Source organism: Ranitomeya imitator, chromosome 4 (assembly GCF_032444005.1).
Source record: "Ranitomeya imitator isolate aRanImi1 chromosome 4, aRanImi1.pri, whole genome shotgun sequence".
In the NCBI taxonomy this organism is placed as follows: Eukaryota; Metazoa; Chordata; class Amphibia; order Anura; family Dendrobatidae; genus Ranitomeya; species Ranitomeya imitator.
The window spans coordinates 35,276,960-35,303,420 of NC_091285.1; the positions used below are offsets into that span (position 1 = coordinate 35,276,960).

The window sequence follows — 26,461 nt, forward strand, 5'->3', positions numbered from 1 at the left end:
CCTTTGTGACTGATGTGATGGGGGACTGGGGACATCCCATTGGACCTGTCGGGGCGCAGAATTTTGGAGTCTTGGAATGATTCGTTTCTCAGCTTAGGCCTATATTATGGGAAGGGACACCTTTTGGGGACAATTTTAATATTTTTTTTTCTTAAAGGGGTTGACAACTACTAGGACAACCCCTTGAATTCAATGTTTGGCCACGATCAAATAAAAATGGCTTATACATATCTTCCATGCCGGCGCCGTTCTGACAGTGTCGGCACTCGCGGTCCCGGGACTCTCGTGGGGTGGAACGACACGTGGTGCCCGGCGCCCAATCAGAGCTGGCATCGCTGTACCCTCTTTCATAAGACTTGAACATGAAGAAGAAGTCTAAGATCAGCGGCAGCCCTGACTTGATCGTCATTTTGTACATAGGTGGGGACAGTCACACCACCGCTGATTGGGCGCCGGGAATCACGTGTCGCGCAACCGCACGAGAGTCCCAGGACCGCGTGTGCCGACAATGCTGGAACGGCGCCGGCATGGTAGGTGGATATAGGCTTTTTTATTTTATCGGGGGCCAAACCTTTAGATCAGGAAAGGGTTGTCCTAGTAGTGGATAAACCCTTCAACTACATGTATTCTTGGCTAAAAAATCGTTTTTAACATTGAGTTTCATTAAATATGTATCATCGCTTGCGTTCTGTAGCTCGTGTGCTGCACCGACTATTTCTGGCCGTATGTACAATGAGCGAACTCATTTCTAACTCACTTATCTGTAATTTTCTGAGCTCCTCTAAGCTGATTTATGACCACATCAAAGCTGATCTGCAAAGAAACAAAGAAGTTGTAAAAGCAAAATGGTGCAAATTTTTTTTATGAAACCCAATAGCAAAAATGATTTTTATACAATGAACGTACGAGGTATTCCAAAGAAATGTTTCCTTGATCTCGCCCCCTGGAGCATAGACCCTATAAAAGTTAATGGATTTATCCAATTTGGTTCGCCCATTATTTGGTAACAGAATCCCAGTGCCTGACGCAGGATCTTGCAGCCGCAGGCAGTCTCTGATATAGGGGCCCCAGGCATCCCAGAATCTCCCTTCTACGTCATCCCGAAGGTGTTGGATGGGCATGAGGTCCAGGCTCAGTGTGGCTGGTCAAGTTCTTTACACTAAAATACCCCAACCATGACCAACCATGGACCTTGCTTTGTCCACTGGGGCACAGTCATGAGGAACAGAAAAGGGCCTTCCCCAAATTGTTCACATAAAACGAGGCTGCAATCATCCGACCGCCCATAGTATTATTCCACCAAATGTTACAGCGGGCACAATGCAGTCAGGCGGGTAATGTTCTCTTGGCATTCACCAAACCTAGACTCGTCCATCAGATGCCGGTTAGAGAAGTGTGATCCATCACTGCACAGAACACATCTCTAAAGTCCAGAGATGGCAGCTTTACACCACTCCATCTGACGCTCTGCATTGTGCTCGGCCATAAAGCTCTTGACAGGGTCACAGTCTCTAGGAAAGTTCCCCTGCCGCTTGATGCCCAACCGTATGACTTGACACAAATCCCTCTTGGATATGTTTTGTGTACCTGGAGAGATTTGGTTTCAGGTTTCCTCACAGTTTGCAGTGGCGTCCAGCATTACGTATCACTTGGAGTAACTGCACAACCTGTTTTACGTCATGTAGTCATTATGCCCTGGGCGTAAAAATAACCTAATCCCCAACATGTCCAAGCATGGGAGAAAATCCCAAACTCCCCACTACGGTTACGTTATTACTTCACAGTGGGCGATGAGTCTACCCGTCACCACCTGGAAGGTTGGGTCATAAGACACTGGGTGGATTCACCCTGGCCTTCATTTTCTCCTCCAATTTGCATATCTTAAATTTGCTATAGAAATACCCTGGAAGAATTAACATATTTTAGAGAAATCCAAGAAGTATTTTCTCTGGAATCGGCTGGTTTTCAGGTTTACAAATGGCTAAGTCTAATTCATGCAGTTAATCCATGTGCCCACCTTTAAAAAGTTGTACCGGCACAAAAAAATGTGCAAATTTTGGCAAAAAGTGGCGTTTGTGACCTTTTCACATCAAGAAGACAAAGGCGTTGATTCAAACTTTCACCTTTTATGTTTGGGGCTTTATATTTACAAAGCTTGAAATTCCCCCTGTCTTACTTCCTAAAGCCATTGTGGTTCACGGAGGCCCCCAGGAGGGAGACTCAAGATTACTTGGTTACACTCCTTCTTTGCAGTTTCCTATTTAACAGTGAAAAAAGGCAACACGCAGCACTTTTCCTCCATGCACAGACCACCGCTATAAGGCAACGAGGTCCATCAGTGCTCGTCATGATAAGGTGGCAGAACATGGTCTGCTCTCGTAATGAAACACAAAGGATGGATTTCGCAAGAAAAATGTGAACTTGGTCTTAGGCCAATTTTAGATGAGCTGAATGTCTATCCATCTACACTCCTTGGAACACCAAGACGGATAAGCAGTCAGGTTATGAAAACTGAGGAGGTAGCAGGTGGTACAAAGATCTGCAGATGGTCCATTTTCATGCATCTCGCTCCGATCTGGGGCAGAATAGCCAGATTGGCAACAAATTTTAAAAAACCTCAAAAATCGGATCAAGCCTTGTGGGATGATTGTGCAAAGTCTTCTGTTCTTTAAGGAGCCAGTTATTGCGACTTGTCGCAAACTGAGAGGGACAGAATCCTTGAAATGAGAGACCTTGTTTTGATCACTCTGGTGGATAACCGTGCACGTAGGATGTGATGTCTTCACTGTTCAACGTTGCGTGTCCAAGTGGTTGGCAGAACAAAGACGAACTGACCGCAAGCCGTGCACAGAGGCGAACCTCTGCATGGACTGATCTTCAGATTAGAAGAATGAGACGTAGTCATCCATTCTACACGGTCAAAGAAATTAGACATCACATACCGAGCTTAAGGCGTCAAACATTGTCCATACAAGCCATCAAAAGCTGTTGGCACAACATTGGGCTTAAAGCCAGACTTTCAGCTACAGGTGCCCATTGACCTCACTCCAGCACATGGTCTAGAGCAAGACGGTAATGGAGGCTGAAGTGGAGGTTTATCCTCCTCTGCTTTGGTCTTGAAAGCAATAATAGCTGGATATTGGTCTACAGACTACAATGGCGAAGCCATAAAGTGGCCTTCACCGGTCCTGCTCCTGGGATTATGGTATACGATGGCATAATGTATGATAACCGAACCACTCTAGTCTTTATTCCAGGTACATTAACAGTTTGGCATTACATTGATTTGGTCGTGGAACCAGTGGTATGGCCATTTCTCCAGCATGTCCAAGGAGCAATTTTTCAACATGACAATGCCAGTCTTGCTGTGAGCAGGCTGAGTGGCGTAAATGTGCTACCATGGCTGCAGCGTCTCCGGACTTGTCCTCCATTGAACACATCTGGAACGTTATCGGTCGGCAATTGTAAAGTGAGCTGCCAGCAGCGGATCTTGATGATTTGCCCAAGAGGATTCAGCACGGCAGAACGTTCCTCAGACGACCATTAATAACCTCATTGACAGCAGTCAAGGCTGTAAGTGCGGGGATTTCTGCTCATACTCCATACTGAATAAATCACGAAGTTTAGAAAATTTTGTTTCCATTTTTTCATCACGTACAGATCAGTAACACGTCTATCCATCCAGTGATCTCCTTAATTCCACGAACTTTTCCTTCTTGGTGCTGCAATTTCGATGTTGAGGAGTGTGTATGATGGGACTGGTTTTATTTGAAAAGTTCTACAAAAGTTTGACAAAAAGTGTTTGGAAAGTTATTTTAGAAGAGTGATGCAGAGATTCAGGAGGAAACTCCTTGTGTTACCTGTATGACAAGTTTCCCTGGGTGTTGGCCATTTATCTGGTCCCACCCTGTCAGGTTCCCGGCATCACATTCTGTCTTCAGTGACTGAGGAGAAGCCTTGAAGCCACCTTCTGGGACAGGTAACTACAAAATCTCCTACATTATTGTTTTTTTTTTTTTAGACAAAAAGGGAATTTTAAGTAGTAAATAGATGTATAATCCTGCACAAAGTGCTGATGGCACACATGTAGCAGAGAACATTACTGCTGCATACACATCACACAGGGCATGCTCGTGTCCTCTGCACAACGACGTGCACATGGCATCCATGCATGTAGTAGGAAAAGGAGCAGCCATTTTGCCAGAGCTGGCACATAGTGCAGGCGGGCAGGCACCTGACTAGGGCACAATGACGGAGCGATGGACAGAAACTATTCTCACTGCGTCTTGCTATCACTTCACTATCGATCCTGGCATTCCTGACTTGGACACCAGAACATATGTGCAGAAAAGAAGTCAATGTATATGGTACAATTAAGCAATGGTGGCCCCAAGTATCAGAAGTGTGTACATCAAGGATCAGCAATGGGAGCCGCAAGGTTCTGCAGTGGGGGGCCACAAGGACTATCAGTGGGTACATAGAGGTTCTGCAGTGGGGGCCACAAGGACTATCAGTGGGTACATAAAGGTTCTGCAGTGGGGGCCACAAGGACTATCAGTGGTACATAAAGGTTCTGCAGTGGGGGGCCACAAGGACTATCAGTGGTACATAAAGGTTCTGCAGTGGGGGCCACAAGGACTATCAGTGGTACATAAAGGTTCTGCAGTGGGGGCCACAAGGACTATCAGTGGGTACATAAAGGTTCTGCAGTGGGGGCCACAAGGACTATGGGTGGGTACATAGAGGTTCTGCAGTGGGAGCCATAAGGACTATCAGTGGGTACATAGAGGTTCTGTAGTGGGAGCCATAAGGACTATCAGTGGGTACATAGAGGTTCTGCAGTGGGGGCCACAAGGACTATCAGTGGGTACATAAAGGTTCTGCAGTGGGGGCCACAAGGACTATGAGTAGGCACATAGAGGTTCTGCAGTGGGGGCCATAAGGACTATCGGTGGGTACATAAAGGTTCTGCAGTGAGAGCCATAAGGACTATCAGTGGTTACATAGAGGTTCTGCAGTGGGGGCCATAAGGACTATCAGTAGGTACATAAAGGTTCTGCAGTGGGGGCCACAAGGACTATGAGTAGGTACATAGAGGTTCTGCAGTGGGGGCCACAAGGACTATCAGTGGGTACATAGAGGTTCTGCAGTGGGGGCCATAAGGACTATCAGTGGGTACATAGAGGTTCTGCAGTGGGAGCCATAAGGACTATCAGTGGGTACATAGAGGTTCTGCAGTGGGGGCCATAAGGACTATCAGTGGGTACATAGAGGTTCTGCAGTGGGGGCCACAAGGACTATGAGTAGGTACATAGAGGTTCTGCAGTGGGGGCCATAAGGACTATTGGTGGGTACATAAAGGTTCTGCAGTGAGAGCCATAAGGACTATCAGTGGGTACATAGAGGTTCTGCAGTGGGGGCCATAAGGACTATCAGTAGGTACATAAAGGTTCTGCAGTGGGGGCCATAAGGACTATCAGTAGGTACATAAAGGTTCTGCAGTGGGGGCCACAAGGACTATGAGTGGGTACATAGAGGTTCTGCAGTGGGGGCCATAAGGACTATCAGTGGGTACATAGAGGTTCTGCAGTGGGGGCCACAAGGACTATCAGTGGGTACATAGAGGTTCTGCAGTGGGGGCCACAAGGACTATCAGTGGGTACATAAAGGTTCTGCAGTGGGGGCCACAAGGACTATCAGTGGGTACATAAAGGTTCTGCAGTGGGGGCCACAAGGACTATCAGTGGGTACATAGAGGTTCTGCAGTGGGGGCCATAAGGACTATCAGTGGGTACATAGAGGTTCTGCAGTGGGGGCCACAAGGACTATCAGTGGGTACATAGAGGTTCTGCAGTGGGGGCCACAAGGACTATCAGTGGGTACATAAAGGTTCTGCAGTGGGGGCCACAAGGACTATCAGTGGGTACATAAAGGTTCTGCAGTGGGGGCCACAAGGACTATCAGTGGGTACATAGAGGTTCTGCAGTGGGGGCCATAAGGACTATCAGTGGGTACATAGAGGTTCTGCAGTGGGGGCCACAAGGACTATGAGTAGGTACATAGAGGTTCTGCAGTGGGGGCCATAAGGACTATCGGTGGGTACATAAAGGTTCTGCAGTGGGGGCCATAAGGACTATCAGTAGGTACATAAAGGTTCTGCAGTGGGGGCCACAAGGACTATCAGTGGGTACATAAAGGTTCTGCAGTGGGGGCCACAAGGACTATGAGTAGGTACATAGAGGTTCTGCAGTGGGGGCCATAAGGACTATCAGTGGGTACATAGAGGTTCTGCAGTGGGGGCCACAAGGACTATCAGTGGGTACATAAAGGTTCTGCAGTGGGGGCCACAAGGACTATCAGTGGGTACATAGAGGTTCTGCAGTGGGGGCCACAAGGACTATGGGTGGGTACATAGAGGTTCTGCAGTGGGAGCCATAAGGACTATCAGTGGGTACATAGAGGTTCTGCCGTGGGGGCCATAAGGACTATCAGTGGGTACATAAAGGTTCTCCAGTGGGGGGCCACAAGGACTATCAGTAGGTACATAAAAGTTCTGCAGTGGGGGCAACAAGGACTATCAGTGGTACAGAAAGGTTCTGCAGTGGGGGCCACAAGGACTATCCGTGGGTACATAGAGGTTCTGCAGTGGGGGCCACAAGGTGCATCTGTGACTACAATAAGGATCTACAGTGGGTACTACGTTTATCAACCATCGGATCCGCAAGGTTCCGGAGGGGGGACTACAAGGATCAGTAATGGGAGAACCACAAGAATTAGGAGTGGGTACAACAAGGATCAGCAGTGAGGGCCACAAGGTTCAACTGTGTGTACTACAAGGATCAGCAATGGGGGGCCACAAGGATTAGGAGTGGATGCAACAAGGATCAGCAGTGGGGGCCACAGTAGGTTTCACAAGGAACGACTGGGTACCACAAGGATTATCAGAGAGTACAACAAGGATTAGGAATGGGTACTACAAGGATCAGCAGTGGGGGCCACAAGTATCTAAGTTTAGCAAGGTACTGTGTGGGTACTATGATTATCAACAGTGGGAACCGCAACGCACAGCAGTGGGTACTACAAGGATTAGGAGTGGGTACAACAAGGATCAGCAGAGGGGGCCACAAGGTACATCAGTAACTACAACAAGGATCTGCAGTGGGTACTACAATTATTAGGAGCGGGAGCCACAGGGTTCAGTTGTGGGTACTACAAGGATCAGCAATGGGGGGCCACAAGGATTCGGAGTGGGTGCAACAAGGATCAGTAGTGGGTTCTACAACGATCAGCAGCGGAGGCACAGGGATCAGCAGTTGGGTACTGTGGAGACACGAGGGGTCAGTGTCGTCACAGGTACCATAAAGATCAGCATTGAGTACTACAAGTGTCAGCAGTGGATACTATAGGAACCAGCAGGGAGTTTAAAAAAGGACCATTAGTGGGAGCCACAGGGATCAGGATTGGGTACTGGGATCTGCAGTGAGTTGCTACATGGACAGCTGTGGGTACCACAAGGCGGGGATAGAACGTACAGTGTCAGATACAGTTTTTCCTGATGACCCAAAACTCATTGAGATTGTAAATATATTAGTGTATTATTATTAGTGTATTATTATGACCTATGTAAGCAGACTGCAGGGCTAACGCATGGCAGATGAGTTTTAATGTTGCTTTTACAAAGCTGAAGGACTGAGGTATTCTGGTTACATGTAAGCTAAACTGCAGTACTCAATGCCAGGCAGCAGCTGCAAAAGCTGTGATCCCAATGTATTGCCACCACTTTATAAATCACATGTAAGGCCACATCTTGAATATGGAAAACAGTTTTGAGTTCCATATTGTAAAAAGGGTATAAGAGAGCTGGAGAGGCCGCACGGTAGGGAACAACTTTATAATGAGTTTTTAAAAAAATAAAGCTTGCTTTGGGTCGAAAAAAGCACCTTACATGAATTAATCTATGTGGTCAATACAGAGAACTAACACATGATTTCTTCCTTCCAAAGGACTTTAGAAAAGACCGAGGGACATTAATTACACGTGGTAAAGGCAATTTAGACATCACTATAGGAAAGGGTTCTTTACAGTTAGAGCAGTCAGACATCAGAAAGCCGACCACAAGAGGTAGTAACTGCAGATACAACATCAGCATTTAAAAAAGGAATAGGACTCCTCGAATAGCATAGTGCCTAAGAATCATTTTTGCAATTGGGTTGTATGTAAATAAATGCATTGTTTGCCTTCCATACCTGCTGTGTTGTGTTGTCTGTTGAAGGAAGGAGTTAACTGAGAATCTGTCAGTCACCCTGCTGCCCTGCTGTAATGGAGTTTATAACTCTCTTATCTGTTTTCTTCTGGCTCTTCTCAGCTGATTTATGACCAAAGACCATATCAAAGTTGAATGGGCATTGTCATAGAGAAAAATAAAAATCCATAAAGCCATCTCTGGAAAGAGGATATATCACCCTCACATTGAACATATGGGATTAATAATAACTGGGAAAAAGCTGACGCTTCAACCTCCATTCAAGTAGGACCTCACATTGAACATATATATGGGATTAATTATAACTGGGAAAGTGCTGACACTTCAACCTCCATTGTAGTAGGGATCTCCTGCAGTGACCAGGTAATTACAGCAGAATATGTGCTCTGAGAGCCAGACACTAAGTCTGGGATGCGTGTATTCAGGAGCGGTGAAGTATGCTTCCAAGGCAAGAGCTTCCTTTGTTCAAAGCACTGATCGCAGACCTTTTGGAGCCAGTGATCAGTGATGAGTATTGGGGTTTGTATTGATCTCATATTTATGGGAGATATATTTTCTGTGTTGCAGTAAGAATAACGCATTCACTCTCATCACCATAAGGCCATGCTAACCCCTCCAACTTAATATCAGTCCGATAGATGATGCTATCCATGCCATGTTTCATCTCTGTAGAAAGGTAAAATCATGATAGGAAACATGATGACAATATCTACCGCCTGGGACCTGCAGTGGCAAAGATATGCTGAAAGTTGTGCATTTTCTCCTGAGTATGCCGATACCCCATATGAGGGAGAAAACTACTGTTTGGGCGCACGGCAGGGCTCGGAAGGGAAGGAGCATCATTTGACTTTTTGAATGTAAAATTTCCTTGAATCATTAGTGGATGTTATGTCCCATTTAAAGAATTAAAGAACCCCTGATGTGCCTAAACAGTGGAAACCACCCACAAGTGACCCTATTTTGAAAACTAGACCTCTCAAGGAATAATAATAATAATAATAATTTTTTATTTATATAGCGCCAACATATTCCGCAGCGCTTTACAAATTATAGAGGGGACTTGTACAGACAATAGACATTACAGCATAACAGAAATTACAGCATAACAGAAATACAGTTCAAAACAGATACCAAGAGGAATGAGGACCCTGCTCGCAAGCTTACAAACTATGAGGAAAAGGGGAGACACGAGAGGTGGGTGGTAACAATTGCCTGGGACTGTATTTAGATGGGTGGTGAGCACCTTAAATCCCCGGGTTCTTCACGGAAGTTTATAACGTTGAGCTGTGAAAATAAAAAAAATTACATTTTCCCCACAAAAATGTTATTTTGGCCCTAAATTTTGCATTTTTATAAGGGTAACAGGAGAAATTACACCATACAGTTGTGCAATTTCTCCTGAGTACGCCGATACACCATATGTGGGGGAAAACTACTTTTGAGGCGCAGTGCAAAGCTCAGAAGGGAAGAGGCGCCATATTGGCGTTCAGATTTTGCTGGAATGGTTTGAGGGTGCCATGTCACATTGGCAGAGCCTCTGAGGTGCCAGAACAACAGAAACCCCCTATATGTGAACTCATTTTACAAACTACACTCCCCAATGAATTAATCTAGGGATGTAGTGAACATATTGACACCACATGTGCCTCACAATGTTATACCACTGAGGGGTGAAGACAGAGTAAATTACATTTTTACCACTAACTTCCTGGTTTTGCCCCAAGTTTTTAATTTTTCTAAGGGCTAATAGGAATTTTTTTTACAGCAAACTGAGGTCCATTTTTTCCTGAGTGCGCCAGTACCCTACATGTAATCGGGACATATTTTTCAGGCACAGTGCAAAGCTCAGAAGGCAAGGAGCGCCAGATTTTACTGTTATGGTTTGCAGGTGCCATGACAAACTGGGAGACCCCATGAGGTGCCAGAACAACAGAACTCATAAGTGACCCCATTTTACAAACTACACCTCTCAATGAATTCAACTAGGGGTGCAATGATCATATTGACACCATGGGTATGTAACAGAATTTTATACCAATGGGCAGTGAAGACAAAATAAAAACATTTTTGCCACAAAAATTTTGTTTTAGCTCCAGATTTTACATTTTCACTCAAGAAGTGGGTAAAAATGGCACCAAAATTTGTCCCACAATTTCTACTGAATGTGGCAATACTACATATGTGGCTGTGCAGTGCTACTTAGCCATACGGAGATACTCGGGAGGAACGGAGCGCTATTTGCCTCCTGGAGCAGAGATTTTCCTTGAACAGTTTGCGGTTTCCATATTCAGAGCCCCTAATTGTTAGAAGAGCAGAATCCACCATCAAGTGACCCCGTTTTGGAAACTATACCCCTTGGGCAATTTATCTACCGGTGTAGTGACTATTTTGACACCATGGGTATTTTCCAGAAACAAGCAGCAATGAATGTTACCGAGTGAAAATTGCAAACTGCCGTTGTAGTGACCAGTACGCTGTAGTGACCAGTACGTTGCAGTCACCAGCTCGTTATGCCCAGCCCGTGCTTCTGGAGGCATGCACCCGTAAGTTAGGCGGTCTCTCATCAGTTCAGAAATGCCAAACGTGGACGCAATATGTGGTTTAGGTACACTGTGGGGCTCAGAAGGGAGTGGACATTTGGATTTGAGAGCGGATTAGACATCTGAGTGAGGACTTGCTTTTTATGTGGATTAAGTTGAAGCTTTTATTAGGAACATTTTACATAATGTTTGGGATCACAGTTATCCTGCGCTCTACGCTGAGCACTTACTTTGGGGTTTCAATCTAAATCTCCAAGTGACGTGACAGATGAAACCCCCGATCCATTCACTATTGTGAGGCAGCAGAGTTAGTTTGGACTCTGTCTAGCCTCTGTTCAGCGGTGTCCTTCTTTTCAGAAGTACACAAAACTGTGGCTGACCACACTTTTATGCAATCCTAAAAAGACAGACTCCGCCGGATCACAGGTCAGACGGCGCCCACAGTGCCTCCATCTGCCTCATTATAGGAAATCTTCTGCCAGAGATTGCACCTGAATCACGTATTTCATAGATTTACATGGAAACCCCGGTGCAAGCGCTCAACGCAGAGCACAGGATAAATGTGAGCCGATCCTTACTGCGATCTTTGGGAGGCAGAATGAAAAAATCAACAGCATGTGAAGAATTGGTTTTATTTTTCACGCCGTTCCTCATGCGGTATAAGTTATTAGGCGACTTTATTTTTTGGGTCAGTTCCATTACAGCGATACCAGATTTATATCGGGTTTTCATGTTTGGCTGCTGTCACACACTAAAAGACTTTTTTTTATTGCAAAAAATAGTTTTTGCATCACCACATTTTGAGAAATATAATTTTTCTATATTTTGTCCCAAAGTCATGTGAGGGCTTGTTTTTGCAGGACAAGTTGATGTTTTTATTGGTATCATTTTCTAGCACATTACATTTATTGATCGCTTTTATTCCAATTTTTGGGAGGCAGAATGAACAAAAATCAGCAATTCATGATTTTATTAAAGGGGGGTTATACTGTTTTGCATGTGGTAAAATTGATAAAGCAGTTTTATTCTTCGGTTCACTACAATTACAGCGATACCTCGTTTATATCCTTTTTTCTGTTTTGGCGCTTTTAACCAATATAAACTATTTTATAGAAAAAAATAATTATTTTTGCATCGCTTTATTCCGAGAGCTATAACTTTTTTTAATTTTTCTGCTGATGATGCTGTATGGCGGCTCGTTTTTTTTGCAGGACAAGATGGAATTTTCAGCAGTACCATGTTTATTTACATCTGTCTTCTTGATCACGTTTTATTCTACTTTTTGTTCGGCAGTATGATGATAAAGCATTGTTTTTTGCCTCGGTTTTTTTATTTTTTTATGGTGTTCACTAAATGGGTTAACTAGTGTGACACCAAATATGTGTACTTTTTTTGTTTATATTTTTTTTCATACAAATATTTATAGGTACAATCTTTTGATTTTTTTTTTTTTAAATATTTTTACAAATATTTACAAAAATTTTTTTTTGGCCCACTATGAGACTATCATTTTTTGTGTGCACGGGTGATCGAAATGACATAATAATCCGTCCCTGGTCAGATAGGCACAGGGACGTATTATAACGACAAATGTCAGAAAGGGGGTAAACACTGCCTACCTTTCTGGATTATATATACATATATTGTAATTGCTCTGTTCCTCTTGATCTGTAAACCGCGTTCTGAAGCCATTCACTACCTGTAACGGGTGTCCAATCGGCCCATATAAACGATTGGTGGTGGCAGCTGGTGGTTGCTTTTATTATTGTGAAGTTGGCAATAATCATAACAGGGTATATATATATATATATATATATATATATATATATATATATATATATATATATTTAATGATTTTGAAATCGGAGGTGTATACACCATATTTTCCCTGTGAGTTCCCCAATAACTGGCCTGGTAGTGTAAGCCGCTGCGGCCGTGTCCATCACTCATCGATCAATTGCGTAATTGTCCAGGTGATTGGAAGCAGCGGCGTTGTGTCTCCTGACAAACTGGTCGCAGTGGTCGGATCTGCGTGACCTCCCTGATGTTATACTTGACATTCATGGAAAACAAAAATCCTGTAAAAGTCAAATAGTGCAAAAATTTGAATGAAACTCAATTGCAAAAAAGATTTTTAGTACTAAATACCTGCATTTAAGTTAAAGAAAAAAAAAAAAAACTCCCCAAAGGTGCACAACACCTCAATTTAGGCCCTTATTCGTACCGCCTGTATGACTAAAAATGATTCCAAATAATAACATATCTGATGTACCTAATTTGGCATATGCAATTTAATCAATTTTTTTTTATTTTTTTTTTTACCAAGCAACATGAGGATAAAATTTACATGGTGCAAATTTAATATCTGATTTTGACAGGGCATTTTGAGACATAGGTATTTATCGTACCATGTACCAGGCCTTCATGTAGGACTCTATTGATCAGGAACTGATGGCAAGTAGAATAGAAATGCGCTTATTTAAACAAATTAAAGGAGAACTGTCACTTACCCTAAATATGGACTTTTTTATACCTTGTGTAAATGTCGCTGTTCTCCTGAATCAGGCGTTGTTTTTCTTTTCTTCCTATGACTTTCCATTCCTGAGAAATGGGCCTATCTTCCCTGTATGTAAATGTAGTTTTTTTAGTAGAGTGGGTGTGGTCCTAAACTCTTCTGTGGGCGTGTTTTTGAGGGCCACACCTACTTTGCTAAAAATCACAATTTTTAAACACAGAGAAGAAGGGGTCATATCTCAGGAATGGAGAGGCGCAGGAACAAATGAAAAACAACGCCGGATTCAGGAGAACAGCAGCATTTACATCAGGTAAAAATATTACATATTCATGACAAATGAAAGGTCATCGTTAGCGTAAAATATATTATTGATCCTGTAATGCCATTTATCAAGGACAGCAGCTCCCGGGTGTATGGAATCCGCCAAACAGCTGCTGATATCTAAGCTTCTCTGACAAAAGGGAGGATATATTGGGTACAAGTGAATGCCTAAAATGATCTATTATTTATTTCCAGGAGTAAAACAAGACTTCATCCAAGATGTCTGCTGTTATGAAATGTAAGTTTGTGGAGAAGTCAAACAATTTATGATCCAAACTCATTTCTGACATTAGTGATAAGTATAATTATCATTGCACGTTTTATTATAATATTATTACATTTTGTACTAATTAATAAGATATTTCCTTTATACAGAAATCGTTTCTATCTATTCGTAGATTTGAATGAATTTCTGTCGCACAAAGCAGCCACCAGGGGGAGCAAACTGACAAAGAATTTTTACCAGCCCCTAGAGTTTGCATAAATCCTTCACTTTCCCTAGTGGCCGCTTCCCAGCTGTTCATGAAACTGAATCGCTATATGTTTGTGATATTTAAAAAAAAAAATAAATAAAAAATAAATAAAATAAATAAATATATATATATATATATATATATATATATATAGTGTTTTTTTCTTTCACTGCCAGCAAGCAGATATCTTAAATAAGCCCCTGAGCCATAGATTGTATCAGAAGGACACTTGCATTTTCAGTTTGCAATGAAAACATCCAGATTTTCCCCTGTGACTTGTAGGTTGGTTTGAAAATGGCGCTGTACCTTGCTTTAATTTTGTGAATTTTTTCTGACTTGCAATACCACCGGGCACCACAAGGAGGCAGTTTACTGTATATTAATGATGACCAAAGCTTCCACTAGCAAATACAATAATCGCCCTCTAGCGGTGGCTACATGCTACCAAGAATTTAATATTTAAAGAGGTTTTCTCAAAATCACAAGTTATTGCTTACACATAGAATGGGAGAAAACTTGCTGATCACTGGGGACATCCAGCAATCCTAAGAGTGGGACTTCAATTCATTGTCTATTGGACTGCTGAAACTAGCCAAGAGCTCAACTTTCTCCAGTAGTCCCATAGACAATGAATGGAGCAATGGCTGAGAATGTGCATCTCGGCTTAATTCAGGATGATGATTTTGCATCTGGTGTTATGAAGCCCCATTCTCGGAATTTCCGGGAGTCCCAGCAGTTAGGCCAATCACACGCTGCTGCAGTCACATAAGATGTGATGTCGTTAGAGGAGGCAGGGTTATAGCGAGACCGGCGGAGGAGCCATCAAAGCAGCCAAGGAAGCATCAAGGGAGGAGAGTATAATTTAGTTGTTATGTAACCTAACCCTAATTATAATTACATATATTTTGTTATACACATGTTTATTTCCTTTTTGGGTATCGGAATTACATATAACAAACTGTGAAAAAAAATGGCAACTTGGACAAAATTTCAAACGAAACCCCAAAAGTGGGTCAGAAAAATTTGTCACCAGCAACAAGCTTCTTACACCTCGCAACTGGAATTTTGGACCACTCTTTTATAAACCTCTAAGACCTCTACACAGGTGTTCAATGGGATTTACATCCAATCTCATTGCTGCCACTTCAGAAGTCTCCAGTGTTTCATTTCATCCATCCACTTCTGGGTGCTTCTTGAAGTATGTTTGGGGTCATTGTTCTGCTGGAAGACCCATGACCTAAGATGGAAACCCAGCTTTCTGACACTAAATCCATTGGTAATCTTTAGATTTCATGATGCCTTGCACATAGCCAAGGCACCCAGTGCCAGAAGCAGCAAAACGACCTCAAAACATCTCTGAGCCTCCACCATATTTGACTGTAGGTACGGTGTTTTTTTCTTTGTAGACCTCATTCCATTTTCAGTAAACAGTAGAATGATGTGCTTCACCAAAAAGCTCTATCTTGGTCTCATCTATCCACAAGATACTTTACCAGCAGGATTTTGGCTTACTCGCATACATTTTGGCAGTGTCCCCTGCCATAGCGTTTCATTTCACTCAAATGTTGACGGATAGTTCAAGCTTACATTGCTGCACCCTGAGCCTGCAGGACAGGCCATTGCACGAAACAATCGTCCTGTTTGGTGATTCCACATGTCACTCTCCTGACCTGGATGTTTTAATAATGCCGCAATAAAGTGAATTTTAAGGACGGTGAGTGCCATTCTTTTTCTGCCCAAAGAAGGAGCTTTTCCAGAAACAGTTCCTAAGAGAAAACTCTTCATTTTTTTATATTCTCCCAATGCCCCCCCAAACCGTCTAGTCTAATGCTCTGTGTCCATCCGCATTGCCCAAAAACCCAGGCTGTCCATACTCGAATGTCTCATTAGGTTCAATGGGTTTGTATTATAAAAATAGTGTTTTTCCTGGTATCGTTTTTGAAAGATTTGACTTTATACTTTGGGTATGAAACTCTGGATCCTATAGACCCCCTCAAAGTCTAAGTGCCAAAAGTCTTACTTTGCACTGACCGGGGGCTCCTCGGGGGCTTCCTTAGTGCTTTACATAGAGAATACAACAGGACAAGGTCCCTTCACAGAATATTTCCTTCCTACTAGAGATGAGCGCAGTCCTCCATGTTTTTACTGTTATAGGCTCTGATTTTTGGAGATTAACCAATGTCTGTTAACCCCCTTCAGTCTTTGGAAAAGACGACGACAAAGATAAGGACAAGGATAAGGACAAGAAAGAAGATAAAGACAAAAAGGATAAGAAGGAAAAAAAGAAGAAGAAGGAGAAAAAGGTGAATATTTCCAGAAATAAACATCAGAACAAAAACTAACAGGTGATAAATGTCCAAAAAGTGAAAACCACCATAGATTTTCTTCTTGCTTCACTGACGAGACCATAATACCATATTGTGACTGATGTCCCGGGAGAGGTTGGGGGTACGACCAAAGACTGACACTTGTCACCTATCCACGAGATCGGCCAAGTGTTTACATGGTGCAGATCTGACCTCTTAGACCCCGACTGCTCACAAGACTGACTCCAGGTAAACTCCATGGGACCCCTGGACATGGCCGAGTGCAGCCATACAGTAGGTGACCTCCTGCCGTCAGTGCTTGTGCGTAACCGCTACGCCATTCATATGGTGCAATGGGGACCTCCAGCCCTGTGAGCAGTGGGGACCCCAGTAATCAGACCCCTCACCTAGGATGGATCGGTGATGATAAGTGCTCATTATAAGACAATCCCTATAAGTGGTTAATTGAGAGAGCTCTGCTGGTCAATGGTAGAGGAGAGCATTGTACCAACATCTGTGCTCGACTGGGGTGATAGGTCAATATACACTTCCCAAAGGTCTAAGATAGTGAGGAAAAGGGGGCAATGGAGGAAGCAGGGAGGGAAGAAGGAAGGAAGGAAGAGGGGAGGGAAGGAAGGAAGCAAGTTAGAATAGGAAGGAAGGAGAACTGAACAAGTTAAATAAAGGGAAGCAGAATGGAAGGAAGGGGGGTGGATGGACTAGAGCATGGAAATGAAAAAGGCAGAGGTAAAAGGACAGTAAAGAAGTAATTAACGGAGGGAGGAAGGAATGGAATGAGGAAGGGAGAGAGGGGCGTCGAAGGAAGAGAGAGGGAGGATTAAAGGGAGGGAGAGAGGAAGAAAGGAAGGGAAAAAGAGCAATTGAGGGAGGAAGGGAGAGGGAGAAAACGGAAGGGAGAGAGGAAGGAAGGAAGACGGAGAAAAGGAATAAGGGCAGAAGGAAGGGAAAGAGGAAGGAAGGAATAAAGGAAGAAATGGAGGGTGGATGAAAGGTAAGGGAAGAGAGGAAGGAAGAGAAGCAGAAAAGAAGCTGAAGGAAGGAAGAGAGGGAGGATTAAAGGGAGGGAGAGAGAAACAAAGGAAGGGCAGCAGGAAGGGAGGGAAGAAGGAAGGGAAAAAGAGAGCAATTGAGGGAGGAAGGGAGAGGGAGAAAACGGAAGGGAGAGAGGAAGGAAGACGGAGAAAAGGAATGAGGGCAGAAGGAAGGGAAAGAGGAAGGAAGAAAGACTGAGGACAAAAGGAAGGAATAAAGGAAGAAATGGAAGAATGGAGGGTGGATGAAAGGTAAGGGAAGAGAGGAAGGAAGAGAAGCAGAAAAGAAGCTGAAGGAAGGAAGAGAGGGAGGATGAAAGAAAGGGAGGAAGGGAGGGTGGATGAAAGGTAAGGGAAGAGATGAAGGAAGTAAGATAGTAGAATGAGGAAAGGGAGGATGGAATGAAGGAAGTGAGAAAGTAAGGGAGATGAAAGGAGGCAGGGAGGGATGGGAAGAGGAAGAATGGAATAGAAGAAGGGAGGAATGAAGGAGAGATGGAAAAAGAAAGTAAGGAAGACAGACAGGGAGAAAGGAGAGGAAAAAGGAAGGAAGAATGGAATGGCGGAAGGTAGGAAGGATTGCTGCTTGGAAATAGTGTTCTTTGAATGACTAACATAGGTATTTCTAAATCAGATATATTAAGCCTGACAAAGACTGAGAAAAATACATGACCATTCTGATTTGTTTTGGCAATGATACCACTGAGCTCCTATTTTTTTACTTTTTCTTCTTTTAATAGGATGGAGATGAGTGCGGCAGCAGTTCCAGCTCTGACAGTGATTCTGATGTAAGACATCCTCCTCGGCTTTACCATAACGAGTCCTGATTTCTGTGTTACCTGAATCCACCACTAGAGGGCGGTCACTGCACAGTGTGGTATTATTGGCATTCAGTTTATAACAGCAGGCGGTTGTCTCCCTCTAGTGGTTATTCCAGGGATCCAGCATCTTATATTATTATGAATCTTTATCAATGCAAAAACGCGTTTCGACTGCTGTAAAAATGTATTTAGAAATGAATCAGCGCAAAATTTGAACCCATTATAATGAAAGGAAACAAAAGTGCTGACATTTATTTTTCATCTGTGCACAAGTGTTATGTAGAGCTAATACAGAAGCTCCAGACGTGAGTGCACCTCTACTGTACCTGTGTGTGTCATTCCTCCCTAGGCGCAGTATGGCAATCTCTGCCCCATACCGCAATATACTGAGAGCGTCTCTCAGGACTGTGCACTTGGCGCTTCTAAGTCCATACTGAACCCCAACTTTAAGGCTATGTGCACACGTCAGGATTTTTTCCTGACATAATCCTGAGAATTCTGCCAGAAATCCGCGTGCTTTTTTCGCGCGGAATTTGCACGTTTTTTGCGTGTTTTTTGCGTGGATTTTTATTTTTTTATTTTCCGGAATGTCCTTTTTGATAGGAAATCCGCAAAAAATCCGCAAAAAGATAGAGCATGTCCGGATTTTTTGCGGTATGCGTTTTTTTTGCGGAAAAAACGCTAACATCTGCACAAAAAAATGCGGAATGCATTCTAAATGATAGGATGCATAATGTTAGCGTTTTTTTAGCGGATTTATAGCGTTTTTATGGCAAAATTCCGCAAAAAAAACGCTAAAAATCCGGACGTGTGCACATAGCCTTAATCTCTAGAGGATCGACTGTTTATTGGGGAAACGAAACTTATAGAATATTACATTGTGTTAGATAAATCCTATCATCCTTATTCTCTACCTTTATAACACACAAATTTGTCTTGTCGCCATTTTCTCAGACCCATAACTTTTTTTAAATTTTATTTTGTTTTCTTATTGATTTGTTTATTGTTTTCTTAAGATAGTTATAGGACGTCAATTTTATTGGTATAATTTTTTAGATGCATTCTGTCCAACTTTTTTTTTTCTCTTTGTCATTTACCTGATTGATTGGTTAAATAATATTTTTTTTTAAACATCACATTTTTATAAATTCAGCAATGCCAACTATATTTTTTATTTTAAAACTGGGGAAAAAAGGGAACTATTAGATTTTTTACATGTTTAACCCCTTTACCCCCAAGGGTGGTTTGCACGTTAATGACCAGGCCAATTTTTACAATTCTGACCACTGTCCCTTTATGAGGTTATAACTCCGAAACGCTTCAACGGATCCTGGTGATTCTGACATTGTTTTCTCGTGACATATTGTACTTCATGATAGTGGTAAAATTTCTTTGATAGTACCTGCGTTTATTTGTGAAAAAAACGGAAATTTGGCAAAAATTTTGAAAATTTCGCAATTTTCAAACTTTGAATTTTTATGCAATTAAATCACAGAGATATGTCACACAAAATACTTAATAAGTAACATTTCCCACATGTCTCCTTTACATCAGCATAATTTTGGAACCAATTTTTTTTTTTGTTAGGGAGTTATAAGGGTTAAAAGTTGACCAGCAATTTCTCATTTTTACAACACCATTTTGTTTTAGGGACTACGTCTCATTTGAAGTCATTTTGAGGGGTCTATATGATAGAAAATGCCCAAGTGTGACACCATTCTAAAAACTGCACCCCTCAAGGTGCTCAAAACCACATTCAAGAAGTTTATTAACCCTTCAGGTGTTTAATAGGAATTTTTGGAATGTTTAAATAAAAATGAACATTTAACTTTTTTACACAAAAAATTTACTTCAGCTCCAATTTGTTTTATTTTACCAAGGGTAACAGGAGAAATTGGACCCAAAAAGTTGTTGTCCAATTTGTCCTGAGTACGCTGATACCCCATATGTGGCAGTAAACCACTGTTTGGGCGCATGGGAGAGCTCGGAAGGGAAGGAGCGCTATTTGACTTTTCAATGCAAAATTGACAGGAATTGAGATGGGACGCCATGTTGCGTTTGGAGAGCCACTGATGTGCCTAAACATTGAAACCCCCCACAAGTGACACCATTTTGGAAAGTAGACCCCCTAAGGAACTTATCTGGATGTGTGGTGAGCACTTTGACCCACCAAGTGCTTCACAGAAGTTTATAATGCAGAACCGTAAAAATAAAAAATCATATTTTTTCACAAAAATTATATTTTTGCCCCCAATTTTTTATTTTTCCAAGGGTAAGAGAAGAAATTGGACCTCAAAAGTTGTTGTCCAATTTGTCCTGAGTACGCTGATACCCCATATGTGGCAGTAAACCACTGTTTGGGCGCATGGGAGAGCTCGGAAGGGAAGGAGCGCAGTTTGACTTTTCAATGCAAAATTGACAGAAATTGAGATGGGACGCCATGTTGCGTTTGGAGAGCCACTGATGTGCCTAAACATTGAAACCCCCCACAAGTGACACCATTTTGGAAAGTAGACCCCCTAAGGAACTTATCTAGAGGTGTGGTGAGCACTTTGACCCACCAAGTGCTTCACAGAAGTTTATAATGCAGAACCGTAAAAATAAAAAATCATATTTTTTCACAAAAATTATATTTTTGCCCCCAATTTTTTATTTTTCCAAGGGTAAGAGAAGAAATTGGACCTCAAAAGTTGTTGTCCAATTTGTCCCGAGTACGCTGATACCCCATATGTGGCAGTAAACCACTGTTTGGGCGCATGGGAGAGCTCGGAAGGGAAGGAGCGCCGTTTGACTTTTCAATGCAAAATTGACAGGAATTGAGATGGGACGCCATGTTGCGTTTGGAGAGCCACTGATGTGCCTAAACATTGAAACCCCCCACAAGTGACACCATTTTGGAAAGTAGACCCCCTAAGGAACTTATCTGGATGTGTGGTGAGCACTTTGACCCACCAAGGGCTTCACAGAAGTTTATAATGCAGAGCCATAAAAATAAAACAAAATTTTTTTCCCACAAAAATTATTTTTTAGCCCCCAGTTTTGTATTTTCCTTAGGGTAACAGGAGAAATTGGACCCCAAAAGTTGTTGTCCAATTTGTCCTGAGTACGCTGATACCCCATATGTGGGGGGGAACCACCGTTTGGGCGCATGGGAGGGTTCGGAAGGGAAGGAGCGCCATTTGGAATGCAGACTTAGATGGAATGGTCTGCAGGCGTCACATTGCGTTTGCAGAGCCCCTAATGTACCTAAACAGTAGAAACCCCCCACAAGTGACACCATTTTGGAAAGTAGACCCCCTAAGGAACTCATCTTGATGTGTTGTGAGAGCTTTGAACCCCCAAGTATTTCACTACAGTTTATAACGCAGAGCCATGCAAATAAAAAATATTTTTTTTTCCACAAAAATTATATTTTAGCCCCCAGTTTTGTATTTTTCCAAGGTTAGCAGGAGAAATTGGACCCTAAATGTTGTTGTCCAATTTGTCCTGAGTACGCTGATACCCGATATGTGGGGGGGAACCACCGTTTGGGCGCATGGGAGGGCTCGGAAGGGAAGGAGCATCATTTGGAATGCAGACTTAGATGGATTGGTCTGCAGGCGTCACATTGCGTTTGCAGAGCCCCTAATGTACCTAAACAGTAGAAACCCCCCACAAGTGACCCCATATTGGAAACTAGACCCCTCAATGAACTTATCTAGATGTGTTGTGAGAACTTTGAACCCCCAAGTGTTTCACTACAGTTTATAACGCAGAGCCGTGAAAATAAAAAATCTTTTTGTTTTCCCACAAAAATTATTTTTTAGCCCCCAGTTTTGTATTTTCCCAAGGGTAACAGGAGAAATTGGTCCACAAAAGTTGTTGTCCAATTTGTCCTGAGTACGCTGATACCCCATATGTTGGGGTAAACCCCTGTTTGGGCACACAGGAGAGCTCGGAAGGGAAGGAGCACTGTTTTACTTTTTCAACGCAGAATTGGCTGGAATTGAGATCGGACGCCATGTCATGTTTGGAGAGCCCCTGATGTGCCGAAACAGTGGAAACCCCCCAATTATAACTGAAACCCTAATCTAAACACACCCCTAACCCTAATTCCAACGGTAACCCTAACCACACCTCTAACCCTGACACACCCCTAACCCTAATCCCAACCCTATTCCCAACTGTAAATGTAATCTAAACCCTAACCCTAACTTTAGCCCCAACCCTAACTGTAGCCCCAACCCTAACCCTAACCCTAGCCCTAACCCTAGCCCTAACCCTAGCCCTAACCCTAACCCTAGCCCTAACCCTAGCCCTAACCCTAGCCCTAACCCTAACCCTAGCCCTAACCCTAGCCCTAACCCTAGCCCTAACCCTAGCCCTAACCCTAGCCCTAACCCTAGCCCTAACCCTAACCCTAGCACTAGCCCTAACCCTAACCCTAGCCCTAGCCCTAACCCTAGCCCTAACCCTAGCCCTAACCCTAGCCCTAGCCCTAACCCTAGCCCTAACCCTAGCCCTAACCCTAACCCTAGCACTAGCCCTAACCCTAACCCTAGCCCTAACCCTAGCCCTAGCCCTAACCCTAGCCCTAACCCTAGCCCTAACCCTAGCCCTAGCCCTAACCCTAGCCCTAACCCTAGCCCTAACCCTAGCCCTAACCCTAGCCCTAATGGGAAAATGGAAATAAATACATTTTTTTTTATTTTTCCCTAACTAAGGGGGTGATGAAGGGGGGTTTGATTTACTTTTATAGCGAGTTTTTTAGCGGATTTTTATGATTGGCAGCCGTCACACACTGAAAGACCCTTTTTATTGCAAAAAATATTTTTTGCAATACCACATTTTGAGAGCTATAATTTTTCCATATTTTGGTCCACAGAGTCATGTGAGGTCTTGTTTTTTGCGGGACGAGTTGACGTTTTTATTGAAAACATTTTTGGGCATGTGACATTTTTTTATCGCTTTTTATTCCGATTTTTGTGAGGAAGAATGACCAAAAGCCAGCTATTCATGAATTTCTATTGGGGGAGGCGTTTATACCGTTCCGCGTTTGGTAAAATTGATAAATCAGTTTTATTCTTCGGGTCAGTACGATTACAGCGATACCTCATTTATATCATTTTTTTATGGTTTGGTGCTTTTATACGATAAAAACTATTTTACAGAAAAAATAATTATTTTTGCATCGCTTTATTCTCAGGACTATAACTTTTTTATTTTTTTGCTGATGATGCTGTATGGCGGCTCTTTTTTTGCGGGACAATATGACGCTTTCAGCGGTACCATGGTTATTTATATCTGTCCTTTTGATCGCGTGTTATTCCACTTTTTGTTCGGCGGTATGATAATAAAGCGTTGTTTTTTGCCTCGTTTTTTTTTTTTTCTTCTTACGGTGTTTACTGAAGGGGTTAACTAGTCGGACAGTTTTATAGGTCGGGTCGTTACGGACGCGGCGATACTAAATATGTGTACTTTTATTGGTTTTTTTTTTTTATTTAGATGAAGAAATGTATTTATGGGAATAATATTTTTTTTTTTTTTTCATTATTTTGGAATATTTTTTTTTATTTTTTTTACACATTTGGAAAATTTTTTTTTTACTTTTTTACTTTGTCCCAGGGGGGGACATCACAGATCAGTGATCTGACAGTTTGCACAGCACTCTGTCAGATCACTGATCTGACATGCAGCGCTGCAGCCTTCACAGTGCCTGCTCTGAGCAGGCTCTGTGAAGCCACCTCCCTCCCTGCAGGACCCGGATCCGCGGCCATCTTGGATCCGGGGCTCGAGCAGGGAGGGAGGTGAGGAGACCCTCGCAGCAACGCGATCACATCGCGTTGCTGCGGGGGGCTCAGGGAAGCCCGCAGGGAGCCCCCTCCCTGCGCGGTGCTTCCCTGCACCGCCGGCACATCGCGATCATCTTTGATCGCGGTGTGCCAGGGGTTAATGTGCCGGGGGCGGTCCGTGACCGCTCCTGGCACATAGTGCCGGATGTCAGCTGCGATAAGCAGCTGACACCCGGCCGCGATCGGCCGCGCTCCCCCCGTGAGCGCGGCCGATCGGCTATGACGTACTATCCCGTCCAGGGTCAGATAAGCCCAGGGCACCTCGACGGGATAGTACGTCTAAGGTCACAGAGGGGTTAAATATATTTTTTTAACGAGGTTGTCCGGGACTTTAACATTGATGGTCTGTCCTTAGGATAGGTCATTAATGTCTAATCGGTGGTGGTGCGACACCCGGCACCCTTCTAGTGATCTTCGCTGCGACGGTGGTTAGCGCATGACGCCGCTCCTTTAAGGCGATAGAGACGCACTGAGAGGTTCTCTGTGACGTGGCAGTGGGCTTCATGCAGTCTGATCAGAATGTTAGCCCCTTTCCGACATGGGGCCCACATCAGAATCCCTCCCTTTGATGTGGGTTCTGGCACTGAGCCCACATCTTTCTTCGCACATGTCAGCTGTTTTGAACAGCTGACATGTGCCTCTAACAGCCACAGGTGAAATCGCGATCCACCTGCGGCTGTTAACTAGTTAAATGCCGCTGTCAGTCTCTGACAGCTGCATTTAATGTGATCGCGTCGGAAGCGAATCACTAATGCCGCCCATTGGTGACCCTGTCACATGATCGCTGGTCTCTGATGGGTTGAAATGACAACCAGAGGTCTCCAGCAAACCTCTGTTGCATGTGTGTATATTTGTATGATTGGTATTTTCCTTTACCCCTGTTCATATTACCTTGTTAGTCTGTTTGGTATATTACAGTACACTATTACTCTCCTCTTCCCTTGGGGGGGGGGGTAGGGTACAGACTAAGATTCAGGAGCTAAGGCAAGGTACATGGCCCCGGCGTCTTCACCATTAGAAGTAATCTATGGAACAGGGCGAGCTAGGGAAGGAACACCTGGTCATGGGACACCTGAAAATAGAGTCGTGACAGTTTCTTCAGTTTTATGTCTTTCTTTCCCTATCTCTATGGCTAAGCTGTGAGCTATGACGTCCTCTCACTATCCACATTCACTACAAAGCAGCTGCTGCCTTCCCTGCCTCTGCTTTTATACAGGTTATGATTAGCACTCCTGATTGGCTCTAGTTTACCATGTGATATAATAACAACATAGAGTTTGGAAAAATCCCAAAGTCACATGATCCTTCTCATGCAATCTTCTGCAGATTCACTCAGTAGGGCGAATTCCTAAAAAATAACCATCGATTCGAATTGCTCATCTCTTTATGAGTAGAATAGAAGTTAGAGGTATCCTCTGTGCCAGATATCATGGCCCCTTGTGTACCTGCTGTGGGTGTCATTTACAGTCTCCAGATATTTTCACCTGATTTATCATTTTCGACTTATCAAAGTCATAAAAAGGTATTGCAGTCCTCCCAGGAATGATTTTCTGTACGGTAGAAGTTTTTACAACGTTTTGTGAAATATGCAACATTTTTTTTTATTAAGAAGTTGTAAAAAATTTTAAAGAGAGAAGTAAAGAGCGTTTTTGACTTTGTACAAAATTCATGAGCCATTTTGAAAAATTTGGCCCAGAAGCTACAACAAACCGAGTCAAAAAATAAAAGTGACTTAAAAAAATGCAAATGATTATTTGCAGCCGAATAGAAAAGTATTCTGGTCTAAGCAAGTTATCACATATTTATATCATTCCTGTCTATTTCACAGGGAGGAAAGAAGAAAAAGGATAAAAAGTGCAAAGACTGACGCCTAAGAAGTCCGTAGCTGGAAGAAGCCTTTATTACGACTGTTGTTGTGTTTTGATATTTCTGTGTACATATGTTATATCATACTTTCTTAATGGTCACTCGGAATTTCCTAATAAAGTTAGAACTCGATTGCTACATTTGTCTTCGGTCCATCTGCATCCTGATTTGATCAAAGTACTGCCTAATATCAGTGTACACAATATACAGTGTGAGGAGACTTTTAGGCCACAATGCTCTTCTGGGAAATATGCAAATTGTCTCTTCAGAGAGGAAAAGGACTAGAACTCTAGTGCCACCTATAGGAAGTAGCAATCCTAAAAGTCAATATCGACTTTCTAACGAGCCTTATCACATGACATGTAGGATCATTAGCCACGATTTTCAAAATCACAGTAAAATCACAGTTTTTGGCAAGAATTTGAGGAAAAACCATGGGGAATAAAACGCACTTTGGTTAAAATGCATCTGTG

At 43.0% G+C, this 26,461-nt stretch overlaps 1 long non-coding RNA gene across 1 annotated transcript; it reads left to right on the top strand.

Moving 5' to 3' along the window:
- The first annotated feature begins 3,842 nt into the window (after positions 1-3,842).
- Positions 3,843-26,126, top strand: LOC138675388 (uncharacterized). The gene is made up of 5 exons (XR_011320673.1): positions 3,843-3,979; positions 13,835-13,877; positions 16,312-16,415; positions 18,211-18,258; positions 25,951-26,126. It is a non-coding gene; the product is annotated as an uncharacterized lncRNA (long non-coding RNA).
- The last annotated feature ends 335 nt before the right edge of the window (positions 26,127-26,461 follow it).